The 26,308-nt window shown below is 42.0% G+C and overlaps 1 long non-coding RNA gene across 3 annotated transcripts in view; it reads left to right on the plus strand.

Moving 5' to 3' along the window:
* LOC142064450 (uncharacterized) overlaps window positions 1–26,308 on the plus strand; it is a 112,732-nt gene that overhangs the window by 71,396 nt on the left and 15,028 nt on the right. For all 3 annotated transcript variants that reach the window (XR_012663108.1, XR_012663107.1, XR_012663109.1), the window contains exon 3: window positions 14,964–15,024. This is a non-coding gene — a long non-coding RNA (uncharacterized LOC142064450). The remainder of the gene's footprint in view (window positions 1–14,963; window positions 15,025–26,308) is intronic.

The raw sequence follows: 26,308 nt of genomic DNA on the forward strand, positions 1-26,308 counted from the left end.
ACCCCCAGGTGGCCCTTGGACCACTCTCCTTGCCTGGAACTGTCAATGGACCTTGTCACCAGCACACAGTTCTCCCGACATGTTCAGATGTGCTGGGATGGCACCCAATAAGTGCCCTGGGGTCTCCTGCTCTTTCTCTCTTGGAGCAGCCAGGCCTTGATGCACCTTAAGACCAGATGATGTTGTACCAGCTGAGTCATTTCTGGTGAAGAAGTAGCGAGAAGAGGTGGAACAAACTACCTGCAAGATCACCGTCTTTTTGATGCTGAAACTATTGTAATGGTGAAAACAGGAGAGCAGAGGGTTAGTGTTTCTTTTCTTGCTGGTGGTATCTTGGGGGGATTTTTGTTTTTTAAAGCTGTTGCTGCCTGACACCAGCCACCCACCGTACTGGTAAACAACACATGGCACATAGCAAAAAGTCTCTTTTCTGTCTCCCCGTACTTGCTGCAGGACCAACAGTGGGAGGTAGCAGTCACTGTCTGGCCAATATGGGTTCTTGGGATGAAAGGGATCCTAAAGTGAAAGGATCTACTTATATAGCAGCAAACATAAGATCTTGTCAAAAAAACGTGTCTTCCTTTTTGTGGCAGTATATAGTTTCTTTTATCTCAGGTCTATGATAATGGCTTCCGTCCTGTACCTGTAAATCATCAAAGTGTCATCCTCCCATTCTGCCTCTCATATTTAGGAAGGTCTCTAGAAATATTCAAAACACCTAAAAAAACCCAACACTCCTTGACTTTATTAAAGTTAGACGAGTTGATTGCTGTTGTCTTACCTTCTGTTGCAGCTTTGCCCTATACATCTTTCTGTTGTCTCTCTTCTTAAGTTTAAGCTATAAGCACCTCTTGTTCTGTGTTTGTGTGGCATGCTTCATAAGACTTTTTATCACTGTAGCTACAGTGATACAATTTACAACATGTTTTTCCTGCCAAAGACACTGCTACTGGTATGTCTTCTCCATTGCCCATAGTGGATCAGAGCATCTGTCCATCAAGATTCAAAGTTCTTCCCTTACCAACAGTAGCTCTCATTGTTTCAGAAAAAAATTCTGTAGAAGATTATTGTATTGCACTTTTCCTAGATGTTTATTATGTTGTACCTTGAAACAGGATATGCTTTGTGATTGATGTTTATTGTTATTAATTCAAATATGCTTATTATAAATATTAATGTTTCATAGTTTTCTTAACAACAGTGTTAATGCCATAGTAAGCACTACTGGATAATTGTGTGTGATGTGAGACTATATAGTCTCAAATTACCCAGTTGTTTCCCCTAAATTTCACTGTGTATTCCCTTGTTATTTTATTAGGAAACCAAATTAATAGTACTTAATCTGTCCAGTCTCTCCTCCTGACTGTTTTGGATTTTTTTCTATGCTTCTTAAACCTCCCATTGGATTTTTAAAAAACTAAGAAAAAAAAGGGAAGAAGAAAAAGAAAACAAAACCAACAGACTTCAGATGTTTTTTTCTTCATGTTATTTTTTCAATTAGCAATTTCAATCCGTTACTTATGTTATGTTACTTACATTATGTTTTTCTGTTGTTTTAGGATAAAGTGTTTCACAGTAGAAAACACGTTAGTTATTGTACTACTCACCTTTTAATTCTTTATACATCAACATAACCATTTGCGTTTTTACTGCATTTTTTACTGTCGCTACTTATTAGGCACACAGCGTGCCTTCATGAAGCTGTCTAGTTTTCCCCCTTTTTTTGAGTTAGTAATTTATTTATTAACCTGTTTAAAAAAAAGTATAAGTGGTTAAAATTTTCACTGTTTAGTACTTTGCTTTTATTAACCTTAAATATAATGTATCATAATGTTTCTTCTTCTTAATTCGATTTTTCTGAGGGGAATACGTATGTATGAAATTACTGTTTGGATTACAATTTGTTTGTATTGCCAAAGTGCATAAAGTCCTCAGCACAGATCAGGTGCCAGCTGTTCTGGATGCTCTATGAATGCTGCACAAAAACCAAATCCTTATCTCAACTCATGTGCAAGCTACCGAAGTCAGGTTTATTAATCAGAAACTCACTGTGCCACCGTTCCTACTTTTATAGAGTACAGTGTTTGCTACTTCAAATCTTTAAAATATTTTCCTACTGTTACATTTTATTAGTTCAAATAGATATATTTGCTCTTTGCCAGGGTTATGATTCTGTCAGATTTTACTGACAGTTTGCTTTATGCCAGTTACATGCCATTTTTCCTGAATTTGTGTTCTGCTTTTGGTACCATGATTTGTATAACCTGAAAGTTGTTTCCATATGAATTGGGTTATGTTTTTCTCTTAATACAGAATGTTTTTATTAGACTCTATGTAATCCTCTGCATATGACAAATCTTTTCCTACCTATTAATGTGATGTACTCTGGTTTACAGCCCACTGTGGTCACTGCCTAGTGACTTCTGTCATTCTATTGCATTTCAGTTTTGCTTGTTATGTCGTTCTCTTCTTACATGGCTGAGTAATTTTCTCTCTCTTTTATATCATTCTTCATCCTACATCAGTCTCTTGAGCCCCAGATGTTACCAGTCTAAAAATGGGACAGAAATTAACCCTGAACTCAGAAGACCTCAGTCTTCTTACTGCTTTTACAGGCTACTGTGCATGAGTGCATCTTGGTGCCTCTCCCAAGGAGAACATTTTGAAGGGGGCCAGGGCTGGACCACAGCACTGTCATCTCCACATCCCTCTGCTGTAAGGGGTACCTGGAGTAATGGTGGGCTGTGCAGTAAACCAGCTACCCAGAGTCTCCATCTGTGTTTCCTGCTTTTTCCACCCTCTTCCTTTACCTCCTACCTTGTGGGCACTATTCAGTGCTGTTCTGTCCATAGCCAGCCTACACCAGTAATGTACTTGGGGCTTATCATCACTTTTCAGCAATTGCACGTTTTTTTCTATACCATGGCTTCAAAATGTATCCCTGTCTTCAGAGCTCCAGACAGGCCTTGCTTTCTGGCGTTGCCTTGGTTTATGGAGCTGCCCTGTGCTACAGAGGGTACTGGTGAATGGGGGGAAGGAGGATCTGCTGGCAGAGGATGGTCGAGAGGAAAATCCTGGGTAGAGTCCTTTCCTAGTAAGCTGCATTTCTACTTCTACCAGTGTCTGCAGTTGGAAAAAATAACGTGCTGTGTGATGGGGAATTTCCATAGCAAGGAGATGTAGGATGGTTCCTGTGTTTAAAGCAGCTAGGTGTATGATGCAGCATGTGGAGACTTTATTTTGCCAGCACTGGGCACCCCAAGGCGTTGTTGGTCAGCATAGCTGTGATGAGCACAGGTCCTCCACTGTCCTCTTCAGTTCACCTGTCTCAGGGAGCTGTTGCTTACATCTATGAACTTCGGAAGGGTCAGGAAAAGTCTAGGCGATCGAGACAATATATTTTTATTTATGCGGGGGCTACGGAAAGGACTGCCCGGTTTATAAAAATTTCATTGTGGTGGATAGACTTTCTTCTGGAATGATTGCGTATGGTACCTCCAAATGACAGAGTGCAAAGTGGGCGAGCGGCCCGAGCAGAGCAATTAAAAGGCCCTGTGTGGGCAGGGAGTTGGCAAGAGGGCCACGCTCCCTTGGCCTGGCCCCCTCCAGCGTGATGGGCAATGGGCAATGGAGGTTCCTTGTGCCTGCGTTTCCTGCAGGAACAAGCCCTCTCTCCTCCCGAGTGCTCCAGTAGGTCACCAATGAACCTCAGTGGGAAAAGACAAAATGCAATTCATGAATAGCTTTACAGTCCCCCTTCTCCCGCCCACCCCGCTCTCTGCCCTGGGAATGTGCTGCCCACACAGTGACCAGAGAGGAATCTGGAGGCATTTGCAAGATAATGCCATATCAAATGTTCCGTTCTCACACTTTCTTCTTGTATTTTCAAAACTGTTTACATACTTCCTTTCAGTTTGCATGAATATGCACATCACTCCAAGACTGAAAAGGAGGAAATGCATTTGCAAATGTGTGAAGCCACATAACTGTAATAAATTGCTTTAATTACGTAGGGAGTGTTTAGTTTCTGGAAGCCTATTGTGCATTGCTCCAACAAGTAGCCTTTCCTGTTTGCTTGCTGCTGTTTACAGGGCTGGCCATGCTCCCAAAGCAATCCTCATCCAAATTCTCCACTTGACAGATGCTCACCGAGAGCCTTTTTGATCCTCAGATGCTCCATGTCATCTTGGATGTTGCTCTGACAGACAGCAAAAGGTAGAGACTAGGTTTTCTCCCTAGGAATTTGGTGTCTTACCATGTTGTTAAGTAATATGATTTTTTATCTGGTTTATGATGCTTTTAGAAAGATATGAAGTTACAGCTAAAGGCAGAATTGTCTCATTTGTGAATACCATTTAAGCCAACTAGTAAGCACAGGTGGAGGTCATTTATATCAGGTCACAGCTCCTGGATACTTGAGCAATGCTGTTGCATGCTTTTCTGTAGTTATTTTTTTCCCTGGTAAGTGCTTCTATTTTCCTCTCCTTTACTGTTTGGTTGGATTGGGAAGGTGCACTATCAACTGCTTTGGCTCCTTTATTTTTGAATGACAAAAGCTACAGAAGCATAATTATGTTATTTTTACTCCTAGCTAAATAATGTTTCTCACTCTCTTTTCTTGTCCACCGTTGCCTGTATTTGACCTATCAGGTTTTGTTTCAGTCTAGAAATGAACGTGCTTTTTAACTCTTTCACCTTTTGTAAGGCAGGTAATTTTGGAGTTACTAAGCTTAAGTTATTCCCTACAACAATCAGGAGTGATTTAAGGTGTTACACAATATGAGAGAAGGTCTTACTTTGACGTTGTTGATGTACAGCTTGAAGTTGAAAAGGAGGCAGCAAAGATTAAAGGGAGGCTTTTCTACCTCCTGTCGATGTTTTCCCCTATCTGCAGCAGGGGAAAGATGTTTGGTACTGTTGGGGTTAAATGCAGAGAAGAACTGACGATAAAATGTTCTCTCCCTCTGGAAAGAAATTATTTTTCAGAAGGTTCAGAGTCCATTTGCAGAGCTAAAACATCCCTTCACATTATAGTGGCCTGTCTGTGCCCATCATACCCCTAGCCTTCTCTGAGGAGCTCCAGCAAAGCCAGCTAAAGTGATCCTAGGTGTCTAGAAATAACCTTTGTGCGGCCCTCCCCACAGCTGGGAACCTGACAGCATTCATTTATGCCTCCGCTCATAACTATCTGTGTGCAAAAGTGAGACACTTGCTCTTCGTTCCTGAAACTTTCTCTGTAGAAGTTGCTACGTTCTCGGGATACAATGACCGTATTAATGAATTCATCAATCACAATAATCTGGTTAAATTGATGGGGGAGAGGGAGCCAGTAGATGAAACAGATTATTTTAAGATATATGAGATACCCAATTAGTGACTGACTCACTCAGCATTTAAATGGAAGTGCTGCACAAGAGATTTACTGGTGACCAATGTAATAAATTATGCTATATGGTTTTTCATCTAAGAGAAAGGCTTCTGTACTGTTAGAGGGACCTGTAAATAAAACACTGGCAAAGTATTACACGTAAGAAATATGAGGCATATATTTTTTTTTTTTTTTAATATGCATATATATGTGCATGTGCATTTTGCTTAGTAATGGACTAGGCTATGGAAAGTACTATGAAGAGATTAGCAAGGACTTTAAGTCTCATTACAGGTGCTTTGGCCAGGACCTAGTGAATGTGTTTTCAGGCATATAGGAAACTGAGACTTGCGTAGGAAGGGAGTTGCTTAATGTCACTGAGGTTTCAGGGGCAATCCCCTAGAGAACAGAGATAATGGAGGGAAGCTTTCTGTCAGGGAGCATATGTTTTTGTGACGATTACACTGTGTATAGATTAGGGCTTCTGGGAGGGAGGGAATGGGAAGATGTGCTTGGAACATAGGACCATCTGCCAGTACCTTGGCATAGTTATTTCAGTAATGAGAAACTTACTAGCTTGAGTCCAGCTGAGATAGACAAAAAAGGCATCGAAAGGGACAGAAAACTGTTATCCAGCCACCATTGAAGCAGGGAAGAGATGGCTCTGATAACTTGCAAAATCTGATTTTGTTAGAAGAACTATTCTTGTTCTGCTTGGTAAGAAGATATCAGTTGTCTTGTTGCTGGAAAAAAATGTTCTCCATGATTTTGTGACACAGTGTGGGACATTCTTTGGTAGTGAAAAGATATAACTGAGGCTGAGCTGGAATTGACAAGAAGGTTCTAGGAAAAAAGGAAAGAACAGTGATTTTTAGTGGAAGATTGTTTTTGCATCAAGTGACTGCCTTTTCCCTTTGGTAAACACGTGAAGGTGCCCTGTATCGAACGTTTGATATTTAATATTTGTGGTGACAAAGGATGACACCTGGAAGACACAACTTTGAGAGCCCCACGGTCCCAGCCCTGGCTATGCCAACAACCTCAGAGACTGCACAGTCTGGCCTGTGCTCCATGTGATGCAAAAAATCAGCGGGGTGCTCTGGGCAGGCAGAAATTAGTGCTCCAGAGGCAAAAAGGCAATGGGTTAGGAGCCTCTGAACTCTGTTCTTGCAACCTCACACTCCTGATTTTGCTGCTGACATGGTAAGTGTCCAGGCTTGTGCTCTGTTCCTCCATTTTGCTGTCCTGCAAATAAGAAAAATTTTACTTAGCTTGTTTTAGGGAGACCTTTGCTATTATTCTGTTGACACAGGACTTAAATGCTAATGTATTTAAACAGCTCTGGTTTTCTTCTGGCAGTTGAGTCAGACTTAAGTCTGGGCAAGGGTGAGATGGCAGAGGTACAAAGTGGTATGAGTGTTGGTATTTGGGAAATTATTTCCCTTTTGTCTGGTTTTATGCTGTTCAGGTTGGACTGGTAGTTAAGCTGAAGGGAAGGAATAAGAAAAAAAAAAGTGTTTCCCATGAAAAGCCCTATAATCTGTAACTGCCTAGGTCCGCAGGAGCACGGATGCGTTCAGGACGCAGTGCGAGGTTATGCAGTTCACCGGCAAGATGGTCTGGTAAATAAGGCTGGACAAGGGCAATTTCTGTTTGCACTGCTAGGATAAAAAAGTCAGTTTCCCCTGACGTTTTTGCTGATTTATGAGGTAACTCAGATGGGGCACTGTCTCTGACTTTGTGAATTGTAAATCTGTTGAAACAAAAGGAACATGCATTTTCAAAAAATGAGTAGAAAAATATAGCTTAGGAGTGTCAAAATACCTAAGCAGAGTGAGCCTTAACTATAAGGGGTTTGGTTAGTCATCCACTTTGCAAATTCTCTTTTTGTATTGAGGAGGGGAGAAGATTAGTGAGGTGAAAATCGTATGTTATTACAGAGATAAGAATGGGTTATGGTTGGGTCCCAAAGGAGAAAGAAGTTTTTAAATATTATTAAAAAACCCCAACCCTTTGCTGTGATTCATGTGTAATGCTTAGACATTTCCATGCCAAAAAATAATTATAATACTGCACAGCATGGTGTTTGTATACATAAATGTATGTACAAATACTGGCACAACATAAATTTAAATCCTGACCCTGTGCTTGTTGAGTTCAGTGGAAATACCTCTGGTGGTTGTGACAAGCATTAGATCAGATTCTCACGCTGGCATGTAAATGTGGTCTAAAGCTCAAAATGAAGCTTCTACTTTTGCATATTTTTTTTCTACCTGCCTTAAAGTGGGGCAGAGTGATTGAAAGTCTTAAAATCTGTACTGCACACCAGACCCTGCAGCGTTTCTTCTACTGAAACACCATTTGATAGTATATCAAACTGTTTGATAGTATACAGTTATAATATTCAATTGCTGTGTCGCATGCGTTTTAAGCAGACAGTTTGTGTATTTTCTCTTAAGTAGTGGAAGAGTATTGTTGGTCCCACAAGGGCATGGTAGGTCAGGGTTTTGGCTCAATCTACAAGTCTAAAAGGCTTTGCACTTAGTGAAGCCATAGAGAAACCTCCAGTTGGCTGGATGCCTCTCTTACAAACACAAGTGTGTCCTTATTCCGAAATGATGCTCAGGGAAAGTTGTGTATGCTTCAATCTCTTGGGATGAGAGAGGAGTGGGAAGGGGGCCTTTGCTGGTGTTCCAGTGAAGCCAGGAAAGTCATGGAAGCACAGGGAATTTATTCACTGATTGACTCAGAATCACTGTGAAAGGGAGAATAAGACGGGGGAAGAGAAAGCAGGAAGGCAGCAGAGAGCTTCTAGCTTGAGGTATGAACAGAAATTAAGAAGGGAAGTAGAAATTTTCATTTCAGTGCAAGCACAAAAGCTCCCTTAGGTGTTTATGTGAACTATGAAATTGTGGAGCTCTGTGCAGTGTTTTCCTTCCAGCAGCAGAGCGCGGAGCTGAGTGCCGGCATTGGGAGTGTTACGTACAGCTTTGCTTTAGTGCCTTTCTGGGTCAGCGACTCTCAAACATTGCCGCACGGAGCTGCTTTAGTCGCGCTTCCATGAGTCAATCTGTAAGTACTGACACTTCTCCCTGATCATAACCCAGTGTCCTAGAGAATCTGCAGGCTTTTCTGACTACTGATCTCAAAGCATTTACAGTGTTCCTTGAGCTCAGGTTCGTTGATCATGTGTACCTTTTTTCAGATGCCATTCTTCCCGACAATTCAACCACAGTCAGATTGTTGACTTCAAAATACCAAGTGAAAGGATGTGGCCAAGTCCTTGCACCTGTAGCATTAAAAGAATTGATACTCCTCTCCTCACATTGTTCTGGCGCTACTCTTTCAGTAGCCACAATCTGTAGCATTGTGGAAAATGAGAATGAGAATTACTGGTTCATGCAAAGACTTCTTTTTTTCTAGGCAAAATGAAAAATAGGATCAAGCAGCTGCACCATTTATAGTCTTTTAAAATTGATTTGTGTATCATGTTGTTTTACTGCTGCACCCCACAAAATATAAAGGAAGAGAGGATGGTAGGCAGAGTTAAAATAGAGAATCTAAATATTCTTCCAAACAAGGTCATATGGTAGTGGAGACTTCTGTGGATGGTTCAAGTATCTATCTCCATTTGTGGGAAAGTTTGGTGATAATTCGGCCTTAATATAGCCAACCTCAGCTGTTGGGAACCCCCAGGGAGGAGGGAAGAGTGTGTTCTGCATTGGTGCGTTCCTCACCAGCTGTCTGTACCTGCAGCCTTTGCTACCAGTGGCTGGGTAGAGAGGCATTTTGGAAAGCAGCAGCAGTGAGGAGCGGAGCGTGAGAAAACTGGGTGGAAAGAGAAAGAAAGTTATCATACCTCAAAGTGGAGGAAAGATCCTGAAGATCTGTGTCTGTTTCTGATCATTGGCTAAGCTGACTTTGGGCTGAGTGTTGGCTGAGCACGTGAAAGGTGATTGAGTAAGAAGTTTTGATTTCTTCTTTCCCCTCATCCCCCTGAAAGCATGAATTATTTTAACCTGTTTTCTGTTTCCATGTGTGCCAATTTTCTTCCTCTCCCCTACTGAAAAAGGCAAAATGCACCTAATTAAACAGGTGCGGATACAGCCAATCTGCTAACAAGCCTTACGCTTTCACAATTTGGCTTCAAGGTGTCTTATTTATTTTTCCAGATTTTTATTTAATTCAGCTTTGTGCGTTTGCATCCAGGAAGAAGCCCTGTATCTGCAGTTTTTATTTGGTTTATTGGATGGAGTATCTCTTCTCATTGTGTATCTTTTCCGTACAGCCAGCCATGCTATGGCCACCTATTGGGCATATGGGAAGTTACTACTATGAACCTCAAAGCACATACAAGGAGAGCTGTTTAAACCTCAAATTAGAACTGAATTATGGGTAAAACTCCATTTTCTTTATTGCACTGTGTCTTTACAGTCATATTAAACACGTGTTTTATACCTTTTATTTGAGTATAGATTATTGGCTTTATTGGTTTTTCAATTTATAAAAAATGAGCGATGTTAATTTTAGTTTTAATTAGCTCCTTGGTGGAGGTGAATCATAACTTGAAATTGCCGATTCATAACACTGTAGGCACGTTTGTGGGGTTAAGTAAGGAGCCATTTATATTTTGGTGTCGTTCCCCCCATCATCTTAGATATTGGAGGAATCTTCTCTGCAATGTAGAGTGCCCTTTGCTTTATGATAAAAGACAGAGATAAAAGCAAGCATAAGGAGCCTGAAGAGGCAACACTGTCCAGATCAAATATTGACAATGATAAATGAAAAATGTAGAGAAGGAATTACATGGACTTAAAGTCAGCAGGCTTCTGACTTAATTTGCTTTATTTAAGGGAGGAATAAAATGAGAGAAATAAATGACCCTCTTCCTCTTGAAATTCTCTATGGTAGCTGTCAACTTCACTGTAAATTGGGGGTCACCGTTTAGGCACAAAGCCTTTGCATATCCTTCTGTTGACATTAAGTTCATTCCTGTGGGATTTGGGCTCCTAGGTGTTTTCAGGCTGTCTGGAAACCTAACACATGATTGCCTTTCATTAATCCAGTTACTTGTTTGCTATTTCTTTTAAATGCTATTTTTCTTAAGATAACGATGGCTTTATGACTGGTATAAGGGAGATAGGGCATTGCTTTGTCTCTATGAGCCACGGTTTACTAAGACCAGGGAAAGGCTAGTACCAAACCAGGCGTCTTTAGTTCTTTTGGGTGCTCTTAATTTTGAATGCTTTGGGTAGGATTAGCCTAAACAAGCCCTGAGCAGAATTGTTTAAATGATCTGAATGGGGTGAGAGGTTTAAATGCAGTGCGCTGCTACTTCAACCCAGTAATTCAGAGATGCTCAGTGCTATCAACTTAATTACAGCATTGCTGTCAGAGGGCTGTGGCTCTGTGGCAGGATGGAAACTGACAGTTTTTTAAGATGTAGCTGTCTAATAAATCATAGTTTTTCCTTATTCAATACCATTCTTTGCTCATTGAGGAACAGTCAGAAACAAAGAAGGGGGGAGAGAGAGAATTGTAGCAATGGAAGTTCATCAGCTGAGAAAGCTGTTTCCTTCCTACCCATGTGATGAGAGCAGAAAGCAAAAGAGAACGAGTAGAGATCTTTTCCTAATGTTTTAGTTGTACTCATTCCCCCCTTTTTTACAGTTGTATTCTCATAAAGATGGCGAGATTTTAGCTGCTAGGCTGTAGCGTTGGGAAGAAGGATGTTAACGATATCTTTTTCCCCATTGGCTTTCATTGGTGTTGGTTTGCTTTTTTGCTTGTTGGGAGACATACAGCTAGATGATAGCAGGAGAGAAAAGGGCAGAGGCAAAGACAGATAGCATTACAGTTTTAACATTTCGTTGCTTGCACTGGCCTTTCTAAAGGTGGTCTGCTGGAGCAGTCAGGGCCAGCATGTAAGCACAGCCGTGCTGATGGCAGACAGGGTCTCGGTCACATGCCCGCCACGCCACGATCAGGCCTATAGGGAGGAATCCTTTCTTTTGTTGTGTGCAGGCAGGGTGATACTACACGAGGACATCCAAGATCTGAAGTAGGCATTGGCTGAATGATGAACCATGCTAAGCCATTTGCTTTACATTGTCGAATCGATGCTTCTCCTTCCCCAGGTGGCTCTGCCTTTTTCTTCTCTTACAACAGCAGCCAGACTGAGTTCTAGCTGGGCTTTTGCCTTTCTGCTTTTCTCTCTGCATGACCTAACGAGATCCCTGTACTCTTCTTGAGTTGCCTGCCCCTTCCTCCAAAAGTGGTAAACTCTGGTTTTTTTTCCTGAGTCCCAGCAAAAGCTCCCTTTTCAGCCAGGCCGTGGTTCGTCTTGTGGCACTTGGGGACAGCCTGCTGCTGCGCCTTTGAGGTTTCCATCTTGAAGAGTGCCCAGCCTTCCTGCACCCCTTTGCCCTCAGGACTGCCTCCCAGGGACTCTGTCAACCAGCATCCCGAACAGGCCAAAGACTGCCCTCCAGAAAGCCATGGTAGTGGTTTTGTTGACCCCCCTTATTTGACAAGACTAAGGACTGCTGTGTTTCTTTGGTGTAATTTCTGCAGACATATAGAGCAGAACTGTTGTCTTCTACCGTGGCTTGGGTTGTTTGCCCAGACTGAGGATAAGATCTTCATGGGAAAATAGTTCTACTTGGTTGGGCTCCCATGTGAATACTGTTTTTCTGACTAAGTGGACCCTGCTGTATTTGATTAGTGTAAATATTAACGTTTTTATGTTTAGAAAAACTAAGCACCCTTCTCATTTTCCTGAAAGCTGTTTTATCTCATAATGGTGAAGGAGACCACACACATGCTTTTGTATATGTCCTGAGCATTCCAGACAGCATCTGTTATGCTCAGGTTTGGCCTTTTTTTGTGAAGTAAAAAGTGAAGTGAAACTTCCAGTTTGGCTGATGTTTAAAGAAATAAAACTGTCAGCAATACAAATGTCATTGCTTATTGAGTCTCCATACGGCATGCACCCTGCTAACGGGAGCCGCTGCAGGAGCCTTCATGGCTGCAGCACAAGCTCCCGAGCGTTCCCACTTTGCTGTTATAGCTGGTAAATTTGAAACTAAATGCAAACATGGGAAAAGACTTGATGCTCCTAGAGTTAATGACGTCTTTCCAGAATTGCTTGTGTGCTAGGCAGAGGTTCATTTCCATTAGTAAATGCTTTGATGAGTAGAGATGAAATGTGGTGTTGCCTTCTCTGACAATCATTTGGGAGGTGGTGCTTAGCAGCTGTTGGTAATGGTGGTAACGTGCACTTTGTGCTCAGGGCTTTCCAAACATACAGATCTGTTTGCTTCTCATGGACGACAGAGGCAGATGAGTATGTATGGAGGAGGTAAATGGGAAATCGTTAGGCAAGGTTTTTGCCACCTCACTTGGCTTTCTGTGGAAATGACAGCAGCATCATCCCTTTACCGTTGCTTTAAACCACTCCTTTAGTTTAAGGTTCTTTAAAATAAACCTTGCAGTGAAATCAGATTTGGCCAGTTCCAGTCATATTCTATTGATGGAAAAAATCTATCTGCTTGATAATGTCACTCTGTTCTTCATGTTTCTTCACTGGCTACATATGAATTACTGCATTCAGTTTAAATTCCTTGCTACCCTATTCAACTGGTGTTAAATTCTGCCTCTTCTCTTACCCTGCCCTATTGTGTTTCTACTTCTATCAGTTGTGACATGTCTTAGTGGAAAACCATGGGACTGTAAAGAGCAGGAGTTTCTTTACCTCATTGATATAACGGTTTCTGAGCTTCTGTAAGTGTGAGCGAGTTGCATTTATAAAGCTGAAGAGAAAATTATTTGTAGCTTATGTTCCCCTTTGAGTGTCCCCGCCACATTTGTGATCTGTTGATCCTTTTGGGTTTTCTCAAGTCTGCTGTATTCTGGAAAGTAAAACCAACTAGACCAGCTTTGTCCAAGTCACCACTTCGGTAATAGTCCTCATCAGAAAGCGCAAGGTATGTTGTAGTGAAACATCAGGGGACAGCCAACCCCTATGGGAAACTTAAATTCCATTAGTAGGATGTTGGTGTTTCTGCTTGTGTGGGTCGTAACAACTACCATGGAGGTAGTGGATATGTGAGGGTCCTATCCACTGCCATCATATAAATTCTACTAATAAGCAACCTCCTAATTTGATTGTTTTCCTCAGTGGGTTTTACTGGATTGTCACAGTTCTGTGAAAAACATTTCTTTAGTTGTCTATTGCTTTTACTGTGACATCAAACATTCACCCCTTTTGTAGTTCAGTTGCTTTGCTGTTGCATCTGGCTGTTTTGATGTTTACCCTGGTGTGTTGGGATCTGTGGAGGCCAGGAGTGCAGGGCTTCTCATTCTGCCTTCTCAAACTGTTTAGTGGAGAAACATAAGAATTATGGATCAAAATAAAGGAGCAGAGTTGTGTACTGAGGAAGGCTGAAGAAGGGTAGGTGCTTTTTTCCTAAACTAATCTTCATCTAATCAGAAAAAAGGAGAAGAGAAAGTTTTGCTCTTGTTGTAAATTTGTGAGGAGGGCATGGAGCTGGGCGCACCGGTTATATTTATGGGCAGCACAGTGTGGTTCTTGCTTGTTTACTAATTGGCTGCAGAGGTATTAAAGATTATCGGAAACTCAAAGGTCAGAGATTTTGCTGAATCAAGGTCTGTGTGAGCTGAAAAGCTACCGGAGAGGACTTGTGTAGTTAAGACAGGGCTGATGCGGAAGGGCAGCCTTTAGGGGCTGTCCAACAGGTATAGTAAAATTAGCCTTTTAGCCCCGACCCTGTTCCAATCTGTGCCCTCCCTTGGGATTTCGCTGACTCTGCTGAGGCACTCTCACTGGCAAGCTACTCCTGCACAGAAGTTTCCCGAGCTTCAGTTAGCTTCACAAAGTACTTTCCTCTGTGTGATCGCTAGCCAGGTAGAGGGGTGGAGGAAGGGTGTAACTCTGTCCTTTGGTGGTTTGGGTTTGTTTCACAGTATACCTAATGGTCCTGACTCTTTAAGGCTTTGGCAATAGATTACACAGACTTTGTCACACCACTGAAGTTTTACTGAACTGATTTAGCTGTGGCTAAGACTAAAGAAGGCAGCATCTTATAGTTTGCTTTGTTGGCTGTTTCAAAGGCAAGGGTATTAATGGACAGACGTGAGAAATCCCATTAGACCTATGCTGGCATGTCCAATTCTCTCAGCTCATACTGCATTTGCTTGTTCTGTGAACTTTCTTTTTGCTTTGTGGTTTACCTTTAAATCCAGGTTCCTGGGTTGTTGGATGGTTTTGGTTGGTGTTTTTTTTCCCCCCCCTGCACTTGTCTTTCTCATCTCGCCCCACTCTTTCTCACTCTTGCACAACCGAGTCTGCTGCAGTGCAACCCTACGTCATCGTCTAGTCAGTGCCAGCACGGCTGTTGTCATGGCCTCGTTCTGTCCTCACGCCATGGTTAGTGTAATGTAATCATTACCTTGGTTCTGAAGAGCGAAGGTGCTCCTGCTAAGTAAATGTTTACGAACACTGATGGAGGCTACCATTAGGGAAGAAGAGAGAGAGAAGCACTGTTTAAAGTATTTTTTATTTATTTTAAAACAGAACATTGTTCCTGAGAGAAGCAGCTGATGAGTGTTTTTCCTTCACCAGACTGCGATCAGAGGTACGTGCAGAATCTTTTGCGTTTTTATGGGCTGATAATCAGATTTGGTAAGGGGAAGAGCTTACTTAACTCCTTTTGAGTGATCTCACGTGAAAATAAGAGGCAAGAAATCAGGAGGAGGCTAGACTTGCATGCTGCGGTGTGAAGTTGCACTCCTCCTTCCCACCCTTAGAATGATTTGCAGAGGAAACAATTCCATGTGTCTTGTCTTCGGTTGCACAGTTGTCAGCATGAAGTGGCAGATAGGTTAATTTGGATGAAAAAGGAATTTCTGATGCATTTCCTGAGTGAGATAGAACCAGATGGTTGCTTATAGCTGAATATTACTTTATTTCAACTGAGTTACTACTTCCATACCTTGTGGGCAAAATTTGGGGCAACATTGTTCAGTATCCATTAACTCTGTCTTTGAAAAGGAAAGGGAAGGGAAGGATGTGGGCTAAAAAGCTTTTAACGTGTCAGATTTTGCATTTCACGGAATCTCTGACCCATGCATAACAGCTATAAGATCCCTTTGGGAATTACTATATTTATGTTGCTCCCAGCATACTGGAACTGCATTCATGACTTATACCCACAGGAAATATCATAGATGTAATTAAAAATAGAAATACTGGGTTGGTCTAAATTCTGTGCTGAAGGAAAGGAGTTCCTACTTTTTTTCCCCTCTGTTCTGTCTGGATGAATAGTGAGGAAAGGTAATTCCTGTGGGGTTTATTTAGGGCATATGTTTTAATACTGCACTTTAATGTAGCAAAAAAGCACCGGTCCTGTTTAGGTGCCTGACACAAAACTTGCAGAGAATCAGGCTCCTGTGACATCTATGGATTTCAGGTGCTGCAATACTTGCAAGAAGGCCAATCCCATCTTAAGAGTGGAAGTTCCTACAGTCACTGGAGTAGAAGAGGGATGATGTGATCAAGTCTTGCCTCCATTGGAAGGTTCCTAGATTATTTGCTTGGAAAGAACAGAGATGGTTTGGTTTTGTGGGTATGATGGACAAATCTAGTTGAAATACTTCTTCATGCCTGAAGAGTGTTTTCAGGTATATAGATATCTCAGATTGCTTTATACAAGCAGACTGTTACAGCTTCAGCTGTGCAGAAAATCAGAGGGCAAAAAAGAGAGGATGGAACGGCACATTCCTTATGCAAGTATACTGGGTTTATAAAAAGGAAATTGCGCGAGCTAGTACTTAACGCTGAGTTCAGTGTACAGAAACTCAGGAGGTGAGGAAAGGTGGACATGCTAAAACAAGGCCTTCTGACTCTTTGAGCTCTACAGATGCTGCAGCTCTAAACTTCCTCTGTCCATCAACTGGAAGCTGAGCTTTAATTTTCCTGGGAAGCCATAAGCTTGATACTGTTGCCCAAATGGAAGATTTCTACCAGGGCCAGTCTCCATGCAGCTCCCACTTTCTTTTGGCAGCCCCTTCCCAGCCCCACTCACAGTGCAATTCTATGCTTTCTCTTTTTCTCAAGCCTAAACCTGAGTTTTCTGAAGACATGTAGACAAGGGTCCTCAGGCATTGGTTGGATAAAAGGGTTTTGGAGTGATGGGGAAGAGGTAGGACCTAGTAGTTAGTGTGCCCCTGTTTTCATAGATCGTTCTTCCAGTGTGATTCAAATAGTAAATCTTGTCCCCTCTAAACTTCTTGTTGTCAGTTTTGCAGGTGTGATTTGCAGAGACTAGTAAAGGAGCAAAAATAACTTTAAACACGTGATAAAGGTTTTTGTACTTGCAGTACTTTGTTGTAAGGAGTAGGGTGGTAATAGAAGCCAGGGCTACTTTTGCAAACTCAAGAATAGAAACAGAATAAACTAAAAAAAAATTTGTGTTTGAGTAGAATGAATGTAATGACCATATTAGCATTCTGTCCAGCTCAAATAGTTGTGTAATTCCAGAGACACTTGGTGTAATAGTCACATGAGAAATTGATAAATATTTATAGTAAGTGAGAGAGTGAAAATATTAACAGAATTCTTCATGTGACATCATGGCTAGATTAGCGAAGGGAGAAGAATGTTTGATTTCAGGTACAGCCACAGTAAATTGCCAGTGCACCTTGGATTTCATTGATACAAAGGCTAGGAAATGGGGAAAGACAGCAGAAATGCGGAAATGGTAGCAGATGGAGAGGGGGACTGTGCAGTAGAATATATAGCCAGGTAGGCCAAGCAGAACCCATTTCACTGTACATAAAAGTAGAGTTATTGGGAACTATAAGTTATTGTTACTAATTTAAAAGCGGACTTTGGGCTTTTCTTGTGCTAACCCATGATTAGTTCATTCTTAGCAATACTTCCTTATTGGCTAATAATGTTTTTATGTTTCCTGCAATGAGATGCCTGTGCCAATAATATCCCACAGTTAAATTACAGAAAAAGTAAGAGATCGAGCCACAAAATGCCTGCAGCTTACTTTTCAATAAACCTTTATTTTCCTAAAAGCCTTTATTTTGCTGTGAGATATCTCAATTCAGTCTTAGCAGAAGTAGAGGGACAAATAAGTCCTTCTCTCTTCCATTACATTTTATGTTTTTCTGGTTCCTAACTGTGTCTATTTCATTCTGTCAGTTGGTTCTAATAAGGACTTGTCCACCAGGTATTTATTTGCAGTCACCAGTTCTTCATCTTCTGTCTGGTGCAGGTTATTATAACCAGTTCTTCTGAAACTGGCACTGATATATCAGTGAGGTCCTATCATTGAAACATCTCCACAAAGTATGTTGGTCTACTTAGATGGTGTGTCTTTATGACATCATGCCACATTTATGCAACAGAGATGAATTCCAGTGCTTGGCAGGATTTGGTCTTAAAATGTTTTAATTGGTTTATTGGACTGAAGTTCAAGAGTACTGGCATGTTAATGGTGGATTTTTGCCAGTTACTGTTGACATAATTTTAAAGGTTTGGCTATTCCTGAAGATGAGCCTGTTGAGTATTAAAGATGAATACAAAAATGAAATAACTGTCTCAAATTGTAGGTACTACTAAGGGTAAAGACTATGTAAGGCTAGCAACCTGCATAGCAGTACCTACTAACCTCACTATTCTTTCCTCCATATAAGCTTACTTTATCCCCAGGTGGGCTTTGGAGATCTCCTGTGAGATAAAAAATGTGAGCACAGCTGAACAGAGACAAAAAAAATTAATTACAAAGCTGAAGGGCATGACTTAGGGTGCTCCGGCGGGGGAACATTCCTCTATTCTGAATGTATCATCTGTTTATCAATTGAATGGCTTAACTCTGGCCCTCTTCACTTTCCTCACCATGCATTTTAAATGCATATAATCTCATGGTTGGGGAATGCTGTGTTTAACACATCAAGAGCTTTTCTTCTACTTTAATGTGGAAGAGTAAAAGTAATACATTACCATTAAGTTTTCTCCTATAAATGCAAACACAGGTTCTTTTCCTCTCTTTCACCTTCTTCCACAAAATGATTCATGTCTTATATGTTACAAAACTCTGTTAGTATCTCAGATTATATTTTCTGTATCTCTGCATTAAAGCTGTTGATCCATTACTGGGCTAAGGCCCTCACCAAACTGCCAAAGATCTGTCCTAAGGCCATGCTTAAAGGCTTGGAAATCAACTTAGGTTGTGGTTATGGACAGCGTGGAGGGTGTCCCAGAAGGGACCTGTCCAGTCACCAGTTACAAGAAGTTAAGAATGTTTCCGTTTATTTTTAAATCTTTTCCTGCAACCACTACGCATTAGCCTCTTTGCAGGGCACAGCAAGGGCTGGGAGCTGAGGCAAGCCAGGACGCAAGGGTGATGCCAGTGCAGGCGGTGCCCTCACCAGTGGGCCATAGTCCCACAGGGCCTGGGCATGACAGGCAGAGCCCAGTGCTGGTAACAGGGTCTGCTGACAGGCCCAGGCAAGGTGGAGCGATGAGGCTCCATCCAGGAGTGGAAAAGACAGGGCTGCAGACAAAGTGACAGCAGGGGTCCAAAGTCCATGGGTACAAGCTCCAGCATATATACGAGACGTCTTTCCAGGAGACAAGCTGCCTGAAGCCTAAGTCAGTCCAGGAAATGGGCCCAGAGGCAGGGCTGCAGACAGGCACACCTGCAGCAAAGTTCACGTAAAGAGCAAAGGCCCAGGCCCCAGCCTAAATGGGCATGCCAGGCCATAGGCGGGGGTGCATGGAGCTCCCACGTGAGACTGGTCTGTGCCGCTAAGGGCTGATGGTGCCCTCAGGGTCCTGACAACTCCAGATCCTTAGTGGGACAGGTAAAAGATTGCTTGTTCTGTATGCTGTCATCTCACACAAGTTTTAATGATATAACTGGTACCTATAACAGAGCCCCTTTGTTACACTGAAGAGGAAGAAATGGGTTTTCCCTAACATGCTTATTCTGGCCCCAGAAATTCTTGTCATCCCTCAGATAAGCCCTTTATTCCAAACAGGGTGGATGATGCCTCACCTGTCTCCTGATGTAAGAGACAGAGGTATGTTTTTAGGAGTACAGACCTTTTACTGCTTTTTGTTTGGTTGGGGTTTTTTTTCCCCCTTAATCCCAAAGTCAACTACATCTAGACCTTCTCAAGAACCAGTTTTGATTTCTGTTTCAATTGCAGGCCAAAAAAAAAAGGATAATACGGCATGGCTGTGTTGGACTGAATTTCAGGTAGGGTAGATTACACCAGTGACAACATAAACATTCAGCTAGAAATTTACCGAAATCTGTGGAAATCAAATGAGCTTACTGGAGTTGAATGGATTGTATCTACATAAGTCCATGGTGTTGATCTCCTTTGTCAGCCCCGATCCCTGCCTCAGTTCTGGCAACATGCACATGGCTTGTTACACCAATAGGCTATTGTTGGGTTGAATTGTAGTCTTCCTTGTGCTATGGAGTGGAGTGGATTTCTGTTAACCTCAGTTAAAGGGGAAATTCAGGAGGGGAAACTGTTCCTCTGTTAACAAACAGATATTGACTGGGTTAAATGCATTCTTAAATCCTTTCCTATCTTTTCTGTGGCTGCTAAAGAGTAGTTTTTCCTCATCCCTTGGTGATCCCCAGAAGATCTTCTTTGTGTTCAGGCATTTCTTTGAGAAGAGCTAAGGTAATCTAGATTCTTTCTCAATATTTGGGTGAGGAAGGATGGAGGAACTCAGAAGAAATCTATTTTTTTCAGGTACTTAGTGCAGTATTAAAGTACCTCAGTAGTGATTTACCTTTGCTAGTATTTTTCAAGTGAAATTTACACACAAACATGTTTGGTCTTAACTAGCTCCAGCAAGAGTTTCAAGATTTATGGGACTGGCTACAGCATATCCTCTCTACCTGTAAAAGGTGGTAAAGCAAAGTGAATCAGTGAAATGGTGGGCAGAGCAATGGGGGACAGGATCTGCACACAGAGGAGACTGGGGGGCGGGGGTGTGAGACGGAAGAAATGGGTGAGGAATTCTTGTTTGGCACATTACTGTAAACCGCTAGATTTGTTATGGGCTTCTGTCTGGAGGTTAAGAATTGTTCAGGGATAGCACTATCAACACTATCATGCTGTGGTGGCTTACAAATAAGGCTTGATCAAGAAAGTTTTTTGAAGAATGTAAAATAAACAGATACCTTGTTATGTCTCGGTAGTTCCAGAACTGTTTAGGCCCTGTCTGTTTCTCAAGTGCAATCAGTGTAAATAGCATGCTAATCCTGAGGTATTCTGAAAAGCATGTAACAGAAAAACATATGACCTTCTGACATGGCAGGGCATGTAAATGTGTTTTGCCTAGCCATTTAAGGTCATCATAAAGGTCGAAGTAAACACCTTCCAGTATAGCCCAATAAATGAGAGACACCAGAGAGGATTATCAAGTGTCTTTTGGGGTATGAAGCCAGGATTTCAATATAGGTCTGTTAGCATATTTGCTTGGATAGTGGGATTTTGCTTGGTTTTTATTTAACTTTTCAAGATTGGGTTATTTACAAACTAAGGCTACTTATTTCAAACACATTTACCTTGATTTCATACACCCTTTTAAGCTATGGATACGAAGCACAGCAAGAGATTTGGGTCTAACCAACGTCCTAGAAACTATGCCGTTACACAGTATGATCCCGATAAGGAGGAAAAACTGCAAATCCTGTTAAATATTTTTCTAAAAACTACCATTCTTACTTTAGATATAGAGACTCTCAAAGGCCCTCTCTTTCTCTGAATAGTTGGTTCTGGTTTTCAGGTGGATTTTCCATATTACGAGTATTAGAAGTAGAGGAAGGATACAGACTGGTCCTGAAATGCTGCAGCAGGCATGTGATTTCAGACACTGACAGAAGAGAGACTTTTATCTGAATCACGACTAGACATTTTGAATTTGCTTTTGTTTTTCTGGGCATTACCCTAACAAAAGTTACTTTAAGAATATGTTTTAATTCACAGACCTAAAAAAATTTTCTAATAAAGATAATTGACACCTCTACAGTGGATTAAAGCTACTGATGATTGGCTTGATTTTCTTGGTGACCTTTCCTTGGACTCCCCAGAAGTAGTTTGCCGATCCTGATGGAAAACCTCTGCTCTGATGTTGTATAATTCTGCAGCTGTGCCTCTGCTTTCACTATGATGATTAAAATACATTGAGTAGTGAATACAAAGATCACGTAATGCTTTCAGAAAGGCCTTGTTGTATATCATAGCCAGCACAGAAGACGACCTACGTGGTTATCCCAGTCTTCATGACGGGAAGCTGTCTGGGAAGGGGAGGCTGTATGTCAAATGTGGAGCGGTAGAGGCTGTCTCTTAACTGGTATCAGTGCCCAGCATTTCCCCCTTTACTTCCAGGGCTCTTTGGAGATGGTCACCATGAAATGATACTGAGCAGAACTACAGCTTGCATCATGTCAGGATAGTTAGGACTGATTGTTTAGCAAAAAATCACTGAAATCTCGCTACCTGCTAGCAAGGGGACATAGTTGATGTACTTGCCTCTAAGTGATGCTTAATAGCAATTGAGCTAAATTTTTCCCTGCTTGCCATTGATCTGGAGGACAGTGTGGAAGAGTTCTGAGAGTTGAGGGGGTAGGGAGGATGGAGGAGAGGAAATCTAGCCTTTGAGAGAGATACTGAAGTTTTGACTTTAGGCAACGAGCAAAAGTTAATTGTCTTCATAGGCATGGTGCAGCGGTAATTCTTCTCTCTAATGTTTTCCAAGTGAATAAACTTGAAAAGACTACCAGCAAGTGTCCAATAAACCTGAATCTCTATAAAACACTGGAGGCTGGAGAAAAATTTATTAATTGCGTGGTGAAAACTCATCGCAAAAATCTTGATTACTGTGAAAATCAGTCCTTTGTGCTGTGGTCAGGATTTTCTGTCATCTTTGTGATTAGTGGAGTATCCAAAGATTTCCAACATCTGCTTTTTGCATTCTGCAGCTTGAATAGAAAGAGTTTGTTTACTGGCATAGCCAGAAGGTGGAAGCTAAAAATGTAAATGGTTTTAGGTTATGTATAAATGAAAATTTTTGTCAGCATCATTCACCTGCAGCTTACAAAGAGGCTTGCAAACTTGCAGTGCTGCATTGTAGCATGACATGTATGTGAGAAGATTTTTTTAAACAAGAGGCAGAATAGAGATTTGTCTCCTCTGTTAGATGTGGAAACCATATTTTTCAAAGGAACTGAACATCCATTTAAATTTTGTTGATAAGAACAGCAGCACTAGGTTCATGTGTGTAATCCTTATCCCTCAGCACCTCATCTTTTATTCACTGCTTAGCAATAAATATCTTAATGTCTGTGTGCTTTTCTTTCTGAAATACTCCAGTGCTTTCTTCAGTTTGCATAACCATTTTTTTTTAGATGTATCTTCTAGGACTAAACAACACTGAGTAAATCATTGTGCCGTTATAGGGCAGAAAGAATACATAATAGTATGCTCATTCTGAATTAGTTTTATTGTTCACTCAAGTAGGAAAATAACCTACTCATTATAATCAATATAAAACATTTTCTACCTTAGTTTCCAGGGCTTGTTCCTATCCTGTCAGAGTAATGAGACAGTAGAAAATATCTGAGACAGACCTTACTGCAGCTACTTGGTCAATTTAACTGAGAAGCTAGACATCCTGCAAAAGCAGGTCAAGTCGTAGTAGGTGACCCCAAGAGCCTGATAATTGCCCCTTGCTTCTGATTTTAGTTTTTAGCTTGTTATTGTCAGGATAAAATTTTAAGGAGGTGCTTTGTTTGCTCAAGAGATTCAGAGATAGCACCTGAATCACTGAGATTCAAGCCTCTTTCAGAGCGTTCTCTAATACCCAGTAACATTCCACTACATTAAGTTTTCACTGTCTTATTACAGAATTGTTTGCTCTGCGCTGTCAGGTCCTGTTAAAATAACTCCTCGAGAGATGTGTGCTAGTGTGTCATCCTGTCTGAAAACCCTCTTCTTCCAAACCCTGACTGGGAGAGGATACCACTTTGAGCACACCTAGGGGTTTGCATCTTCAAAGAGAAGCAGGGTATGCTCCTGTGGTCAGAAGCGCCTCCCTTCCTGCCTGCCTCTCCACTCCTCTAGGACATCATTTTCTATTAGAGAACCCCTCTTGTGCCAGTCTTTTAGGGTATAAAGAGAGTTTAGCTCCCCCGTGACCACTGCAACCAAGCATGCTTAGATAGGGGCAGAACATAATCTTGGATTTACGTGTTTGTTCTTTTAACGTGTTGATTTTTTTATTAGTGGTGCACAAGAAGGTGTGTCCCTCTGCAGATTTATTCTCGTTTCCAGATTCCAATAATAGTGTCTGAGTATACTTAGCTGGTGTGCTGTTGGTTTGGTTTGTGTCCCTGCCCCCCCAATGATGAGATCAGTTCACTGAGTGAAACTGCGAGCCACGTTAGGGCAAGAGAAGCAATTTACTGCTGCTGAATACATTTGCTGAGCGTAGTTTCCCTCATCTTGTCAGCTTGTCAGTCTGGAGGCATCCATAAACCTGTGACAGCTTCAGAAGATGAACTCTGGCAGCAAGCTGTCAGGGTGCCAGGCACTGCTGTCTGTGGGCTCCCTTCCTCCCTCACCCTCCCTCTGCCTGCCTGCCTCTCTCTTCTCTGCCTTCCCCCCACCTCCTCACTCCCTGCCTCCCTCTACCTTATGGACGTGAGTTTAGGAGCTGCTGTTCTCCGTGGGGTACCTTTTTGGTTTCCTCCCCAGTCCTCTTGCCACTGGAACAAAAGGAGAACTGACTGCCCATGGCGCAGGCTAGGGAGCGAAGGGGAGGAAAGTGGGGTGCTCTGCATCCCAGTCTGCCTGCGCCGGCAGTGAGCTTGTGCAGTCCCTTCGCTAGAAATGCCTTTGGACTGCTGCCAGATCCCATTGTCAGCCATCCAAGTGGAGTTCAATGCCCTGCCATGATGAGATGCACAGTGTATAAGAGGAGGATGGAACGGAGCTGTATGCCCACCCTGAACGAGCATCTAAAATCTGCCATGTGCACGATAATATGAGTACTGGACCATGCTTCTCTGCCTTCCGCTGCACACCGTCTTCCTTACTTTCCTTTCGTTGTTCCTGGGACTTCAGGGAGTGACATGGAAGCTTTTCAGAGAGGAGCTGCAAGGCAAGGTAGTTTCTGCGGAGAAGAGGGCTGTGCTTCTGGACTGTTTGTGTCGGACTGTGCTATGCCCACCACCCACTGGTAGCTGCAGTATGGTATACCAGCTAGCGGTTAATGGTGGTTATGCTCAGCAGCAACGTGCTCTTTTTAAAATGTGAATTTATTTACATTTTTCCATTTATCTGCGTCTAAAATTCCAGCATCCTTAAGTTCACAAATGATCTGAGAGATTTTGGCAACAGTGAGTGAAGGGAAGGCAGCCACTGCTACTAATAATCATTCAGCCGTCTACCAACCGTGCAGCCCAGCGGGCCTTCTCCAGAAAGGCCAGCTCACTTTATGTATGATTTTTGTGAAGAGCAGCTCTCGGGCTTTCTTGCTTTCCCTTGGGCTCCCTGTTTTTCTTTGGGTTGCTGTCAGACCCTTTTTGAGAGAGTAACTTCACTTGAGGTAGGAATGTGAATCTTTGTGCTTACCTTTGCTAGTCCTTATCTTATTGTTACCTAGTTTGTTAGAAGAAAAAACATTGTTTGCTTTCATGCCCTATTATTTGACTGCTTGTTAACCAGTCGTCATCTGCAAGGACAATGCTTTGAGAGGAGGATGGAGGAGCTGCTCTTCAGTGACTGTATTATGGCAGTGCACTAAGTGGAATTGGCAGGGCTTGTATCTTGCACTGATATGCCTGCTACGTTCCTTGCTCATTAAGGTCTTTGTTAGTTCCTTCTCCTCCTCCTCCCTGTGCTCTCCCGTTCTCTCCCTGATAGGATGTCTCTGCATCTAACCTTGCTGCTGGGTTAAATTCAGGTCCTGAAATGTGCTGGAGGAGGATGAAATCTGCCCTGTGAGGAGCTGGTGGCTCACAAATGCACTTGAATAGTACAAGGAAGCTGGTTATAGCTGCACGCCTTCGCCTAGGCTGCTGCTCATGCTGCACTATAAATAGATACTCCCTTGACCCTTTGCAGTCACTTTGTCTTGGGTACCTGACTGGAAGATGAACAGATACCAGCATTATTGGTAACTGATGAAATCATTGTAAAGATTAGAGCCATTACAGATGGAACATTTTAAAAATCAGAGTAAGTCTTTTATGTTCGCTGAGGACCAATGCAACCACATTTTCTAGTGGTTTGTCATACAGCAATCTAGATTCTCATTTGCATCTCAAGAGCAAAGCTAGTTGTACTAGGTTAATATTTAGCAACTTGAAAGCTTAGAACTTTAAACTTTTATAGATGTTCTTTTTTCTTTCACCACAAACTAGCAAAAGAAGACCCTTTTGTTAACAATGTGTTTCATTTCCATTTTTTAGTTCCTTGGGAAATAAGGTTCACTTGGAACACTAAGGATTTTCTGGTCATTAAGAAATTTCTTGATCCTCAAGCTGAGATGTAGCTGCCATTCTCCTGGTCAAGGCACACTGAACAGAATGTGCGTTTTTTAAAATGTTCTTTAATTAACCAGTCAAGTTCATGCTGATAGTATGGGTGCTTCTGCAATGTGGCCAGACACTGCAGGTGCAGGAAGCAAGGGCTTGGCCTGGAGCACAGATCAGAAACTAATCACCGGGCCTCTTCTCTTAAGGGTCTTTGTTTTTTCCTCTTACAGTAAAGAGAATAGTCTGATGTTTAGGCGGCTTTGTAAGTAACTCTGTAGATGTAGCTCCTGCTGTCTGAAACCTTCCCTCAACAATATGGCTATATGGAAGAGGCAAAACA

This window comes from Phalacrocorax aristotelis, chromosome 14 (genome assembly GCF_949628215.1).
Source record: "Phalacrocorax aristotelis chromosome 14, bGulAri2.1, whole genome shotgun sequence".
In the NCBI taxonomy this organism is placed as follows: Eukaryota; Metazoa; Chordata; class Aves; order Suliformes; family Phalacrocoracidae; genus Phalacrocorax; species Phalacrocorax aristotelis.